Source organism: Lissotriton helveticus (assembly GCF_964261635.1).
Source record: "Lissotriton helveticus chromosome 1_1 unlocalized genomic scaffold, aLisHel1.1 SUPER_1_unloc_71, whole genome shotgun sequence".
Taxonomy (NCBI): Eukaryota; Metazoa; Chordata; class Amphibia; order Caudata; family Salamandridae; genus Lissotriton; species Lissotriton helveticus.
Window position 1 is genome coordinate 825,961 of NW_027611716.1, and position 16,292 is coordinate 842,252.

Sequence of the window (16,292 nt, forward strand, 5' to 3'; positions counted from 1 at the left end):
GAGGAGTGTGGACATGTCTTGTGGTCCCGCGCCATACAAGGATTTATGGACTAAACAGAGGGCTTTGAACCGTATTCTTGATCTGATTGGAAGCCAATGAAGTTCCTTGATGGCTTTGGACGTTGGATGACGGTAGGGTAGATTTAACAGGACCCTAGCTGCGGCATTCTGGATTGCCTGCAGTTTGTTTAGTTGTTTTTCTCCTGTGCCCAGATAGAGTGAGTTGCAATAGTCCACTCGGGACATTACTAATGCACTCAGTACCGTTTTTTTTAGTGTAGGAGGGATGCAGGGTAAAACTTTCCTAAGAACCTTGAGGGTGTAGAAGTAGGTGGAGGTAACCTGGTTAATCTGAGATTTACAGGAGAGATCTTTATCTACCAGGAAGCCAAGATTTCTTACCTTGTCTGCAGGACTAGGGCAGATGCCTGCCTCCGAAGGCCACCAAAGGTCGCTCCAAATGGATGATTTCTGACCGAATTCGATTATTTCGGTTTTGTCCGTGTTCAATTTTAAGAAGTTACAGCTCATCCAGTTTTTTACACCGAGAAGGCATTTCTTAAAACACTCTGCCGTAGCCTCAATGGATTGGGATACTGACACTATTATTTGAGTGTCATCTGCTTAAGACACTAATTGCAGACCATGAGATTGAATTAGGGCAGCTAAGGGGGTCACATATAGATTAAACAGGGTGGGTGACAGCGCCGAACCCTGAGGGACCCCACCTGGGAGGGAGAACTCATCTGATTGTAAGCCTTCCCAGTGTACTTGTTGGATTCGAGAATCCAGGAAGGATGTTAGAAGAGTTAGGGCAGTACCAGTAAAGCCTAGAGTTTTCAGTCTGTTTAATAGAATCGAGTGGTTCACGGTGTCGAACGCCGCTGTGAGATCTAGTAGAATCAAGGCCGTTCTACCACCCTCGTCCATTTTCCTTCGAATGTTTTCGGTTGCCATGATAAGGGCAGACTCTGTTGAATAGAGGGGGCGAAAGCCATGCTGAGAGGAGTCTAGGAGCTTGTTGTGGTCAACATATCGCATCATTTCTTGATTTATGGTTTTTTCCAAAATCTTAGCTGGCAAGGGTAAGCAGGATATTGGTCGGTAATGTTTGAGTACCGTAGGGTCTAAAGAATCCTTCTTAAGGATTGGTCGAATGCAGGCTTTTTTTCAGCTGCTGGGGAAACCCCCTGATGTGATAATATTATGTATCAGAGGGGTCAGGACGGCTGCCACCGTCTGTGGGATCATGTGTAATATGCGTGGCGGACATGGATCTAATGGGGACCCTGACTTCATCTGTAGAATAAGGTCTGTGACCTGTATCTCCTCTAATAAGGGAAAGCAGGAGTAGCTGGGCCCGGTTAGGGAAGTAGTATCGTTGTTATCGTTGGGCGTAGTTGATGCAGAGGAGCTAAGGTCATTGTAGACTGTCTGGACTTTTTGCTGGAAAAAGGTTGCAATGTTGGTAACGAGGTTCTGGTCAGGGCTGAAAATACTGTCGCGGGGGGTCTTGGTCAACTGGGCGACAGTTTTGAATAGTTCTTTTGTAGTGCTAGTGGCTGCCTTGATTTTATTAGTAAAATATGTTGATTTGGCCTGAACTATTGCTGTCTTATATTCCTGCAGGGCTGTGTTATATGCTATTTTGTTTGGAGCACTGTAATCCGAACGCCACAACCGCTCAAGTCGTCGACATTTCATTTTTACGTGCTTTACCTCTGCGGAGTACCACAGCGCAGTTGCTGATCTCCTAATTACTTTTTTTATTTCAGTAGGCGCCAGTTGGTCAACCGCCTGGCTGATCCAATTTTGAAATTTGATAGCTCCCATGTTTACATTGCCAGTTTCGAGAGCAGGCAGGTTATTAGCAAGTGTATCGGCCAGAAGGACAGGTTCAAGTTTGTTCCAGGGACGTGTTTTTTCGGGAAGTGTGATGGCCCTACGGGGATTTGGCAGGTTGTTCTGAGGCAGGTTGAAGAAGATGGCGCTATGATCCGACCAGGGGACTGCTTGGATCAAGGTAGCCTTAATATGGCTATTGTTTGTGAAAATGCCATCTAGGGCGTGGCCCGCCGTATGGGTAGGGCCAGAGATTAGCTGAGTCATTCCAAGGCTCAGAAGATTGTCCGTTAGGGTGGCCGAGTCAGGGTCATTGTTTGCTTCTAAATGAAAATTAAAGTCGCCCAGGATAGTGTAGGTAGTAGAATCTGACGTAGATTCAAGAAAAGTATGTAGTGCCCTGATGAATGGTGCTCTTAGACCGGGGGGGGGCGGTACACAAGCAGGCCTGTTAATATTAGGCAATTATTGTTTTTAATTTTAAAGCTCATGGCTTCTGCACTTAGATCCAGTTCTGGTAATGAGAGTACTTTGAGGTGAGATTTGTATATAATCCCAATACCCCCTCCCACTGCACCTGATCGATTTACAGACTCTACAAGGTACCCTTCTGGAACTGCATCATTCCAGTCTGGTCCTGAGGCTTCGGATGCCCAAGTTTCTGTTAAAAACATTAGATCAACGTCATGGTCTGTGATAAGGGCTGAAATTTCATATTTATGTTTGACCATAGATCTAGCGTTTAATAGAATGCATTTTATGGGCCTTTTCTCGCTCCCCGAGCGGCTGGAATTACTATTATGATTATTATTGTTAGCTAGCAGATAAGTATTGGTAGCGGGGCAGTCAGTTCTTGCTGGAGGTAAGATACATGGTTTGTGGGGTTGGTGGGGGTGATTTTTGAGCAGCAGCTGGCCACAGAAGGCACAGCTAGATCTTGAGGAGAGCGCTGTTGGGTAAGTTTTTTGTATTGGATTACAAAGATGTTGGTTCAGCTCTAACAGCTGAGTGCTTGAATATTGGAATTTAGGGGTTTTAGGAATATGCACATAATTTCCGGCGCCGGGCGCAGAGCTGGCGCGGAGGGGCGCAGACGGGCTTGCCTTTGGAGTGAGGGCAGTAGCGTGAGGGCGATAGAGTTGTAGAGGGAGGGCGGTAGAGTGAGGGCGAGATGGTGGTAGAGTGAGGGCGGTAGCGTGGTAGAGTGGTGAGGGTATGTGTGTGTGTGTGAGGGTGTGTGAGGGTGAGGGGGTGTGTGAGGGTGAGGGTGTGTGTGAGGGTGATGGTGTGTGTGAGGGTGAGGGTGAGGGTGTGTGTGAGGGTGAGTGGGTGTTGTGGTGTGAGGGGGTGTGAGGGTGTGGGTGAACGGGCACTATCAGCGGAGCAGAAGGCAAGAAAAACGAGTGCAATCAGGGGAGCAGAAGGCAAGAGAACAGGCACAATCAGGGGAGCAGAAGGCAAGAAAAACGAGTGCAATCAGGGGAGCCTAAGGCAAGAGAACAGGCACAATCAGGGTAGCAGAAGGCAAGAAAACGAGTGCAATCAGGGGAGCGGAAGGCAAGAGAACGGGCAAAATCAGGGTAGCAGAAGGCAAGAAAAAGGAGTGCAATCAGGGGAGCAGAAGGCAAGAGAACGGGCACAATCAGGGGAGCAGAAGGCAAGAAAAACTAGTGCAATCAGGGGAGCAGAAGGCAAGAGAACGAGTACAATCAGGGGAGCAGAAGGCAAGAGAACGGGCACAATCAGGGGAGCAGAATGTAAGCATACGAGTGCAATCAGGGGAGCAGAAGGCAAGAGAACGAGTACAATCAGGGGAGCAGAAGGCAAGAGAACGGGCACAATCAGGGGAGCAGAATGTAAGCATACGAGTGCAATCTGGGGAGCAGAAGGCAAGAGAACGGGCACAATCAGGGGAGCAGAAGGCAAGAAAAACTAGTGCAATCAGGGGAGCAGAAAGCAAGAAGAAGGAGTGCAATCAGGGGAGCAGAGGCAAGAAGAACGAGTGCAATCAGGGGAGCAGAAGGCAAGAAAACGGGCACAATCAGGGGAGCAGAAGGCAAGAAAAACTAGTGCAATCAGGAGAGCTGAAGGCAGGAGAACGAGTACAATCTGGGGAGCAGAAGGCACGAGAACGGGCACAATCAGGGGAGCAGAAGGCAAGAAAAAGGAGTGCAATCAGGGGAGCAGAAGGCAAGAAGAACGAGTGCAATCAGCGGAGCAGAGGCAAAAAGAACGAATGCAATCAGGGGAGCAGAAGGCAAGAGAACGGGCACAATCAGGGGAGCAGAAGGCAAGAAAAACGAGTGCAATCAGGGGAGCAGGAGGCAAGAGAACGAGTAAAATTAGGGAAGCAGAAGGCAAGAGAACGGGCACAATCAGGGGGGCAGAGGCAAGAAAAACGAGTACAATCAGGGGAGCAGAAGGCAAGAAAAAGAAACTGTCTCACACCACTGCGGTTTTGTGTTTTAAACACAACTAGTACATAGATTGCACGACCAGAGTTTTCCTAATGCAGACTGCATAAATGAAACCAGCAGCACCGTTCGCTTTTGTAAAACAAGCTCTTAGCATTGCTGTGGGGGGGCGGGGCGGGAGCGCATTGCTTTGAAGTCTGATGGCGCGGGAGCAGCTTGGGAGGCAGCATTCCATTGCGGTGCGGGGCTTGAGGAAAATTGAATTTTGCCCTGTTATGTGTCCCTACGTGTTCCCCAACTTATAATATATATGCATGATCGCTATGCATTTTCCCTCTATGGCCGAGAATAAAGACGCATTTCCAGTTGCGTCCAACGTTAATATGTCAGTTATCCAGTCCTCCGTGAAAGCAACGTGAGTTAGGCTTTCAGGCCTATGTTGCCAAAGTTTTTACATAGTGCACGTAAAATCATCGAGATGCACCCGTTCTAAGGCCCCACAGGGCCCGGACACCAGATTCAGGTCTCATGTCTCCTGAACCGCTCCGAGAGATGCAGCCCCGCCCGCATCCCTGACCCTTCACTTACTTCCTGCCAAGCAACGCGGTGCCCGGCTCGGCCTGGCCTGCCTGCCAAGAATATGTTATGCCTACAGTTATCTGTTCAGCTCCCCGGCTTCACATTCCTAGCTAACGAACAGCATAAACATATCCATCTACAGTCTAGTCTCTCTGTCTCCATGCAAGTAATTTACTGAATTAGTATCCATAGAAGATCCATAGCTCGCGCAATACATGAAGAAATATATGCATGCACTTGCCTTTAGTGACAAGTAGCCTTTGCCCTGATGACTTTTAGAATCAAGCAACATGTACTCTAAACACAAGATATCAGATACGCTATAGGTACAGGTCGTTCTGACATCCCAGACTTTAGTCTCCTCTACTAGTGCTAGGAGTCAGCGCCCCCCCAGCTCTCCCCAGTTACACGTCATGACTCGTTTTGCGCGCACCAGTAGGTTAAAGGTTCCAGCTGCCCATGAAGCCCCCTCCATGTGTCCACCCACTTATGACACTTCCGTGACGTCTACATCACACACCTCCGTGCACGCCCTGTGCACGCCTTCTTTTCACGCCCATATGTTCTTATCTTTCGTTTGTCACTTGTTACGCCTACTGTATTCAATGCAACTGTACTGTTTTACTATATATACTGTATGATGTTAATGAGAGAGGCCCCCTTTTTTCTTGAGAATGTCCCTACCTGAACCTTAGTAGGTGATGGAACCCGATATCCATTGGCTCGAGCCACTTAATTAAAGCCCGTATGACTCAGATACCACGGACTCTGCCTCTTATTTATTGAGCTATCCTTTTCATTTAATGCATAGAAAAATAGTACCGGTAATTTATTTATTTACCACATAATGGCGCCCGAATAGGGACTAGCCCCTTCCCCACGCGCCGGCGATGTAACGCAGGCCCCCTGACCCTTCTACAGCCGTGACGGACCCCTTCAGCGCACCTGCAGGTTTTCCTGCTTAAACTCCCTCAGGCCCACGGAGGAGATGGAGACTGCGGTCCGGCATCCAGACGAGGCGGTGAGGAATGCGGCGAGTCCCGACCAGAGCCCAAGCCGAGAGAGCGAGGTCCGAGGTATCCTGAGGCCCACCTGTTTCCGAAGCCCGAAGCGCATGCGTAGTGCGTAGCAGTAACCAGACGTCGTAGCAGTCCGGTCCAGTCCAGTCCGAGGCCTTCAGTTTTGCTTCCCGGTGAGTACCGTTGCTGGGGACGCATCTAGACGGGTTCATTAATTTGTGCCCGGTCCAGACGGGTTTGGGTACACAGATCCGGTCCGACGTGTTCACCTAGGTGGATACGGTATGACGTGTCTCTTTATGAGACCGGTATGTTCTGTACTGTTTTAGCAGTGCATCCAGTAATTCTGTTTTTTTTTAGTATAGTCTCTCGAGATTTCCAGTATTATGTTTTCGATGTATTATGTTTTCGATGTACTAGGTAGTATCTGTTCGAACTGTTTTTAATGTGTTTTGATGTCGTGGTATGAATGATTTGTTTTGCTATTCATTACTGTGTTTATTGTGTTCAAGTCCAAGTACGTTCAAATATGCCTCTGTTTTCAAAGTTACGTCAGATAAGAACCAGAAAAGGGATACTCGAAGAATCAGTTCCTGTCCCACCTAGGGACAGTCCCGGACATTTCATGTATCATAAACATGGCTTAGATGCCATACTGTACTTAGACTTATGGGTAGACTATACCAAACATCTAGAAGAGAAATATAGATGGCCTGTTTCAGGAACCTGGGATGCCGAGTGCATCATGAGAGTAGAGGAAGCATTATGGAAAAAGAAAGCCAGACAGTCCCAGAAAGATGCCATAGAATTGTGGCGTAAAGAATCGCATAAAAGAACGGAAAAAGAATTCAGGAAAGCAGAACTAAGTAGGGAATCATCAGAAAAAGCCCAAGAACGGGAACTACTAGAAGAAGGTGAACGAGTTAAAGCAGAACAGTTAGACAGACAAAGAAATGCCCTTATTAAAGGCATGTATCCCCTTCTCGCCGAGGGCCTGCCTAAGGCGACCCCGGAAGCACCCTGTAATTTACCGCCACCATTGGTCCCGACTAAGCTACGTCATAAACCGACCGCAGCTGAAATTTTCCTTTCTTCCTATTTAGACGACACTGTCCCAGAATATGCTAATCCGAATCCTACCCCGTCTGTCCAACCTCACAACCCTGTTAATAACGCAATTACTGTTCCACCAGCCACTGGTCCCGGAAATCCTTTTAATCAGCCAGTAACTCAGGACCAACCCACATTACGTATACCTACTGTACCAGTCACATTACCAGCAACGTCACACACAGTATTAGTTGCCGATTCTAGTTCAGGAGGAGCAGGGGGAGGTATCCCTATCACCCCGCCTCAAGTAAAACGAATGACGCTGAGAGACGCAGCATTACAACGTACGCCAAAAATGGCTACATACGCAGCCCTCAAACAATACCTTACTGATTGTAGATATGACCCAGTGCCAGGCGAAGATCACATGATATTATATTCCGTACGTCTACGTCGAGTTGCAAGTTATTTGGCTATCATGCCAGAAATGAGGGAACATTTAGACAGAATATATAATTTCATCAGAACAGGACAAGGACCAGAAAGTATTCACGAGGCTATGGCACACAGGAAAATCGAGACTCAAAATATGATCCTGCAGTTTTTGATAAACTGTTTAATAAGAGAACAAAACCAGCCAGGTAAAAACAAGGACGAGATGAAGGTCCTGATAAAATGGAGTGACAACATAGCAGACGGAAAACACAGTAAACAAGGTAGTATAGAATCCATGTATAGAAAGATCCGTAAGGAAATTCTAGGCATACACGAAAGGGAGAAAGCAACCAGAGCAACCGAGAAAGAGAATGATATTTCAGACGAAGATGTAGACATAGAGAACCCAGACAGAATAGCGTATGTAGGTAGGACGAGACCTTTTGACAGACACACGCCTAGAATGTAAGAAAACTTTTCTTCCTCCCGTACCAGAACAGTGTTCTCTTGAGCATTTATTCCAAGCTACCGACAGAGTTCTGAAACTACGAATAGGTTACAGTGAGCTTAGTACCATGCATGAACAGGAACTAGCCCGATCAGCAGTTCAATGGACTAGTAATTCTAGCACATTCTCAGACGAAGTAGTGGCCCAAACATTTCTGAAACTATTCCCAGACGAACAGCGACTGGTGGGTATGTACATGATCCAGCACCTCATTACACTGTACGAAAGTCAGCATTCTGATCCAGGTCCCCTATATAATGTATTGGACGAGTTACTCCTAAACAGATGGAAAGGCCTAGGTACCGATTTGATTAATGTCATTCTAGAACAACGCCACAAATACAGAACGTTCCTGACTCCACATTTTGTTCCTGTTCCACCCCCAGTAAGGAAGACATTTTACATAGACAGACAGAATCCCTTGCGAGAAGTCCACCCTGTTAAGGGAACAGGAGGTACGCTCGAACGAGTATTTGTTTACACCCCTTTAACGAAAATAGAACTACTGGAAATGAAAAAGTTAGTGCCCTGTCACGATAAAGATCCAGCAGGGTTCCATCGTGAATTAAAAGACATGCTCCGCATGGGAGAATACACGTATCCCAATATCATTAAAATGTTAAAGGTCCTGTTGCCTGCGGGCATATACGAAAAACTTAAAGAAAAAGAATGGGAGGTGGGAGAGAAAAAGATTGACTGGGCAGAATTAGAAGACGAAGATAAAACACGAGTTCCTGGTACCGGTCTTGGGGAAAAAGCCAAAGCATTGCCCGAGTTGTTAATACAAGACTTGCCAAGATTATTAACCACGAAAAAGGAAGACTGGGATGCCATCTCAGCCTGTAAGCAGAAACAAGACGAAGACACTAGTGATTTTTATTCTAGATTTGAGAAATGTTTCATTATTAACAGCGGCTTGAAAACAAGTAGTGAGTCGTATCCACATCTTTTTGTTACCAAATTAGTAGAGAATTCTTTACCACAAGTTAAAAATCGAGTACTGAAAGTCGAGAGTACATGGCAAGCTAATACCCCGTCCCAAATGTTACAAATGTTACAGTACCACCAGAATCGAATCAGAGAAGAGCAAGAACACGAAAGGAGACGTATGAAAGACACGAAAATGAAAGTACTGGTGGCACAGTCTGTTCCAGTTGATAGTCAGAAGAGGGGTACGACAGTCATTCTGCAGCTCCCGTTAAAGGGACATGCAATTACTGTAAACAGCCAGGTCACTATATAAACGAATGTGCAGTTCTGAAACACAACATAGCCACTGGTAAGACGAAAGAAAAACCGCGTCCTCCTAGACAGGAACATGTTCCGCAAAATACGCAACCACCGCAGAACGCACAACAGACAGTAACAGTACCGCAGCCTATAGCTGCCACACAACACGTTACACAGCAAATGTACCAGTACGCACAGTCAGATTATCCAGAATATCAGCAGTATTCATGAAATAGCCTAGAGAGGGAGGTTGGCTTGCCTCTCATCGAGGTTCCTGTAGATCAAGAAGGTCCCTATGTACACAGCCAGGTATTAGGGAAAGACAGAAAGTTTCTGATTGATACAGGGGCAAGTAGGACTACCATCAGTCATGACGAGGTTCCAGGGGCTCCTCTCTCAGGCTCAAGAAATGTTTCCCTGGGATTTTCACGGAAAGCCTATTGTTAATGAAATATCGAAACCAGTTTCCCTAGAAGTTGGTCCATTGTCCCGAACTACAGACTTGTTACTTACGAAATCATGTCCAGAAAACTTACTTGGTATTAAAACATTGAAAGAACTAGGTGCCGTGATTTGTTGTTCTCCGGAAGGAGTGAGATTATTTTTACGTGATTTTAAAGGACATTATGTGTTAAGAGATTTTGATCCAAGATTACTGAATGTACCACAGCATTTATGGGCGCAAGGTCCAACTGATGTAGGTTGTATGCACATTACACCATACCGTGTCACTCTGAAGCAAGGAGTTGTACTACCACGAATCCGACAATACAAGCTGCCACCTGAGGCTGTAGCAGCCTTATCAAAAATCATTGACGAGCTCATTGCTCAAGGAGTGGTTGTAGAAACTGACTCCAATGTATGTAATTCTCCTATCATTCCGATTCTTAAACGTACTGACCCAAATGCACCTCCAGTTTATCGACTAGTGATTGACCTTCGAGAACTTAATAAATGTATCATACCCCAGTACCCAGTGGTTCCAGACATCTCTTCCTTATTGACTGCCATTGATTCAGAAGCCGCGTTCTTTACTGTCATCGATCTCAACAGTAGCACCTCAAGGGTTCACAGAAAGTCCTAGTATTTACAGTCAAGCACTGAAACGACAACTAGATAGTATTCACATGCCAACTGACACTGCCCTGCTCCAGTATGTTGATGATCTATTAATTACAGCCCGTACAGAACGTGACTGCGAACGTGCGTCACTGACAGTCTTGTATTTTCTGGCTGAAATGGGGCACAAGGTGTCCCCTTCGAAACTGCAATTCTGTGTCCAGCAAGTGGTATACCTTGGACACTTGCTGTCCAAGAGGGGTAGACAGTTGACACCTGACCGTATCCAGTTAATTGCACATCTTCCACAGCCCAAGACACAGAAGGAGGTACGAGCTTTTATCGGCCTCACTTCTTACTGCAGGCAATGGATCCCTCAGTACGCATATCTAGCTAAGCCACTGATACAATTGACAACACAGGAGGCAGCGACATCGACTGTCCTCCCTTGGACCCAGGAACATACACTTGTTTTCAATGAATTAAAGAAAGCTTTATGCCAAGCGCCTGTTTTAGCGACACCAAACTACAGCAAACCTTTTACACTTTTTGTCACTGAACGCGATGGTACAGCATTATCTGTTCTCACACAAGATCAAGCAGGACAACACAAGCCTTGTGCTTATTTTTCTAGTACATTGGATCCAGTAGCCCAGGCTTTGCCTGCGTGCCTCAAATCAGTTGCCGCCACAGCTTTAGCTATCAGACAAAGTGATTCCATAGTATTAGGACACTCCCTGACAGTACAGGTTCCACACTCCGTGGAAGTTCTTTTAAACCGAACACAGACTCAGCACTTGACAATAGCACGATTGACAGGATATGAACTGACACTGTTTCAGCCACACATAGAGATCAGACGTTGCAACATATTAAACCCTGTTACATTGTTACCCTCGATTACCTCAAACCCTACAACACATGACTGTGCGGAAGTTATTAACACCATGACGAAGCCAAGACAAGACTTGACGGACATTGCATTACCTGACCCAGACCTGACACTTTATGTGGACGGTTCATGTATGAGAACAAGTACAGGAGAGTTAGTAGCAGCATATGCAGTGACTACTGAAACTGAAGTTATAGAAACACATTGTGTTGACACTTTGTCTGCTCAAGCAGCAGAGCTCATCGCTCTGACCCAAGCCTGCATACGAGCCAAGAACCTGAAAGTAAACATATATACAGATTCACGTTATGCATTCGGAGTCGTTCACGACTTTGGAGTCCTCTGGCAAGAAAGAGGTTTTATGACCTCTCATGGAGCCAAGATTCAGCATGGCCCCCTCATTCAAGCTCTGTTAGAAGCAATACATTTACCTACAGCTATAGCGATTATGAAGTGCAAAGCACATACGAGAGTCACTGACACCATTTCCCAGGGTAACGACCTGGCAGATCGAACAGCCAAGCTTACAGCTCAGACTCCAGACATTCCAGCTGACACGACAAAGACAGATGTTTCAGTCCAGACGACTTGCATGACAGTTAAGGATCCTACACAAGATGTACTAGACATACAGACACATGCTACCCCAGACGAAATCAAGAAATGGTCTGAACAAGGAGGGGTCCTGACAGATCAGGGATGGTTGACGAAGGGAAAAGCCACATGGTTTCTCCCCGACTCTATGGTTCAAGTCATTATTAATACAGCACACAGTCCAGCACACTTAGGAGAAAAAGCCATGTTAGACAGCATCCAGAACCTCTGGTTTAACAAGCATTTACGAGCAGCAGCGAAGCAGAAAGTGCGTACCTGCATGATCTGTTGTCAGTTTAATCCAGGTAAAGGTGTTCCCGTGGAGCAAGGTGGATTTCATCCTCCTGACCATCCTTTTGAAGTCCTCCAGATGGATTATATTCAGATGGATCGATGTTGAGGATTCAAGTATGTCCTCGTAGTTGTATGCGCTCTGTCCAGATGGACAGAAGCATATCCAGTCTCAGATTATACTGCCGTGACCACTGCCAAGCAGTTGGTACGTGAGTTTTTCCCTCGATACGGTTTACCCCGTGTCGTGTATTCAGATAATGGACAGCCATTCTCGTCCGAACTCATGAAACAGGTATCACTTCTGTTAGGGTACCAGTGGAAATTCCACTGCGTACGACACCCCGAGGCAGCTGGCCTCGTCGAGCGACACAATCAAACTCTGAAAATACGAATAGCTAAGGTCTGTGCAGAAAAAGGTGTAGATTGGATGTTAGCCCTGCCGGTTGCCCTCTTCTATATGCGAATGGTCGCTCACTCCAGATCTGGTTTGTCACCCTATGAAGTAGTTTTCGGTCGTCCCCCAAACATGTGGGGTACACCTATGCCTCGTAAAATCACCGATGTTGACAGTAACATGCTGACAGATTACCTAGCTTCCTTGATGTCTGCACTACTCTCTTGTCGTTCACAGGTCGCGGCTGCCTTTCCAGACAACACCCAGGTGAAACCGCACGAGGTCGTTCCAGGAGATCTTGTTCTGGTTAGAAATTTTGATCGCTCAAGTCCTCTGGAGCCCCGCTGGAAGGAGCCAAATCTCGTTCTGATGACCACAAGGACCGCCGTAAAGCTAGAAGGAAGAAAAGGCTGGCTCCATTCCAGTCATATCAAGCGCTTCCATGGACCGTGTCCAAAGACTTTTTTCAAGGACTGCCCCGATACTGACTCTAAACTACCCCTGTTAGAGAAAACTCCGCAGCAGGAGTATAAAGTCAAATTGAGGTCTAGTAAGTCAGACAGCGTTTAGTTGTTTAAGTCCCCCTCGGGTGAAGCGGTTAGACAGGTTTCTGACATGTATGAGATAGACCCACATAGTGAGAGAGATAGACGAAACCTCAAGAAAATGAAATATTGTAAAAGTCTCCGAAGCAGATGCATCGTTACATTATTGTTTATGTTTTTTCTGAGTCTTACGATCACATGTATAAGTTGTATATTACACGTATTTTTTCCTCCTCTCGATTCACATTCACACTTTTCCTCTAATGATACTGTAGAGCACACATTTAGTGAACTACCCCCTCACGAGTTATCCTATCGACTTGCAATGCGCAACAATACTTTTATTCGTATGTTACACTATTCACACCAGACCAGCAATGCCACTAATTGCTGGGTATGTGGTCGACTCCCCCCCTTTTCAGACAGTGAAGGGAGTTCTGCCACTCTTTCCCTATCCGTTTTCACACAATGGTTCGTGTGGAGCATGGTTTACATTGGCGTCATCTTTAGACGATAAGTCCCTTCTGAATATGGTTATGAATGAATCCTGTTTCCCAGACAAGGAAGGTCTTTCCCATAGGACAGGGATAGATCTAGAAAATGAAGTATATGATCTAGGTAATTTTTCCTCTAACCTCATGGTTTTGAATGTTCAGTCGGAGACCAATTCAGACTTGCCTTCTATAACAGTTCTACCAGTGAAAGGTGAATTATGTGTTAGAAAGAATGGTTCAGTACATCTAGGACACAGTGATTGTACTACTGTGGTCGAATACAGTGACCAAGGGAAGTCTACTTTCAAAGCTTCACGTCATTCCTATTTTATATGTGGTCAGACCGCTTATGTTCGTTTGCCCCTAGATTGGGATGGAACATGTTACATTGCATTCCTACTGCCACCAGTTTTCCTAGCCCCATCCGATTATCACCGAAATACCCATCTAGTACACGTCAGACATAGAAGGGAGATCGAGTCCCCAATTGTCGATCAGACTGAAACTGCATTAGAACAGTATACGGATTTCAATAAAGGTTTCTTTTTCTTCATAGGTCCTGTCCAGAATAGTAAATTAATACGCAGGTTAACCAGAACCCTTGAAGCAGTAGTGAATGAGACTACTTCCGCCCTAGGTAACTTAACAGAAGAGCAGTCTGCTATGAGATTTGTTGTTCTTCAGAACCGCCTTGTCCTTGACGTCATCCTGGCCGATAGGGGCGGAGCTTGTAGAGTCATCGGATCTAGTTGTTGCGTTTTCATTCCTAATAACGCACCGTCTGTGTATTCAGCAATAACTAGACTTCATAAAATAGCTCATCAGCTACACCAGAATCCAGGCACCTGGACTTGGTCCGGCTGGCTCTGGAGTGTAATATCTGCATGGGGATGGAAAGTACTGTCATTCCTAGGAGTGATAGTAATGATCATATTCAGTTGTTGTCTCTGTTTACAATGTGGCCCAGCGATTTGCGGCTTGTGCGCTACATCTTGTATTCCACGTCCACGATCCCATTCCCAAATGAAAAAAGACGAGCAAATGATGCTGTATGAACAGATAGATGGTCTTATGAATATTGATGTTTCCTGAAGGGAACGTAGGGAACAAGGAGGGAATGAGGAAAATTGAATTTTGCCCTGTTATGTGTCCCTACGTGTTCCCCAACTTATAATATATATGCATGATCGCTATGCATTTTCCCTCTATGGCCGAGAATAAAGACGCATTTCCAGTTGCGTCCAACGTTAATATGTCAGTTATCCAGTCCTCCGTGAAAGCAACGTGAGTTAGGCTTTCAGGCCTATGTTGCCAACGTTTTTACATAGTGCACGTAAAATCATCGAGATGCACCCGTTCTAAGGCCCCACAGGGCCTGGACACCAGATTCAGGCCTCATGTCTCCTGAACCGCTCCGAGAGATGCAGCCCCGCCCGCATCCCTGACCCTTCACTTACTTCCTGCCAAGCAACGCGGTGCCCGGCTCGGCCTGGCCTGCCTGCCAAGAATATGTTATGCCTACAGTTATCTGTTCAGCTCCCCGGCTTCACATTCCTAGCTAACAAACAGCATAAACATATCCATCTACAGTCTAGTCTCTCTGTCTCCATGCAAGTAATTTACTGAATTAGTATCCATAGAAGATCCATAGCTCACGCAATACATGAAGAAATATATGCATGCACTTGCCTTTAGTGACAAGTAGCCTTTGCCCTGATGACTTTTAGAATCAAGCAACATGTACTCTAAACACAAGATATCAGATACGCTATAGGTACAAGTCGTTCTGACATCCCAGACTTTAGTCTCCTCTACTAGTGCTAGGAGTCAGCGCCCCCCCAGCTCTCCCCAGTTACACGTCATGACTCGTTTTGCGCGCACCAGTAGGTTAAAGGTTCCAGCTGCCCATGAAGCCCCCTCCATGTGTCCACCCACTTATGACACTTCCGTGATGTCTACATCACACACCTCCGTGCACGCCCTGTGCACGCCTTCTTTTCACGCCCATATGTTCTTATCTTTCGTTTGTCACTTGTTACGCCTACTGTATTCAATGCAACTGTACTGTTTTACTATATATACTGTATGATGTTAATGAGAGAGGCCCCCTTTTTTCTTGAGAATGTCCCTTCCTGAACCTTAGTAGGTGATGGAACCCGATATCCATTGGCTCGAGCCACTTAATTAAAGCCCGTATGACTCAGATACCACGGACTCTGCCTCTTATTTATTGAGCTATCCTTTTCATTTAATGCATAGAAAAATAGTACTGGTAATTTATTTATTTACCACAGGCTGATGGGTTTGACGTGCACGCGCATCTCACACGACTGGTTCACATGAACTGGACGTAATCCGCGCTTGGTCAAGAGTTTGTTTCGCCTACTATATACTCTCGCTATTAATCCCTGCGGCATATAATAGCGAGACCTAACAATGTACATATGCAAGCATATAAAAACTGTATATAGCGTTTTCCTACTATGCTTTCCCGTATGTGTGTGTCTGTTGGCCTCTGTGTTTCTGTCTCCCATTCCCTGTAGGGAAAGTATGTAGCTCCCCATTGTAGAAGAGTCGGTCAAGAAGGAGCACACTGCATTGAATAATTTCTTGGTATGCACTTTTTATTAGTATTACAGGAAATCACAATGATTGATTGTCTCTGTTATATTCTTCAGTCCCTTAGGTGTGCCTTGGCCGCCGCCGTCCCTCGGACAGAAGGAAAAGACTCAGGTAAGTGTTTTTGCTTTATGGTTTAGTCAAGGGAAGATGTGAGGGATAAATAATAACTATGCATAAATGTGAAGGGAGGGTGTAGAGCACAGCTTTCCAAATTTTTCTTGTTGGTGACACACCCTTTTGTGAAAAGATTTTCAGGGACACGGTAACACGAGAAAGCGCAGCGAGCGAGCCCGAACCACCTATGGTGGGTTCAGGCCCCAC

At 46.0% G+C, this 16,292-nt stretch overlaps 2 protein-coding genes across 2 annotated transcripts in view; one reads left to right on the top strand and one right to left on the bottom strand.

Annotated features, from left to right (window-relative positions):
• LOC144806435 (uncharacterized) overlaps positions 1 to 16,292 on the top strand; it is a 77,367-nt gene that overhangs the window by 29,525 nt on the left and 31,550 nt on the right. The window contains exon 2 of the mRNA XM_078672802.1: positions 16,028 to 16,082. The gene's annotated coding sequence lies outside the window, so the exon portion shown is untranslated. The remainder of the gene's footprint in view (positions 1 to 16,027; positions 16,083 to 16,292) is intronic.
• The window catches only part of LOC144806434 (uncharacterized), a 226,253-nt gene that overhangs the window by 5,610 nt on the left and 204,351 nt on the right, over positions 1 to 16,292 (bottom strand). The window lies entirely within an intron of this gene.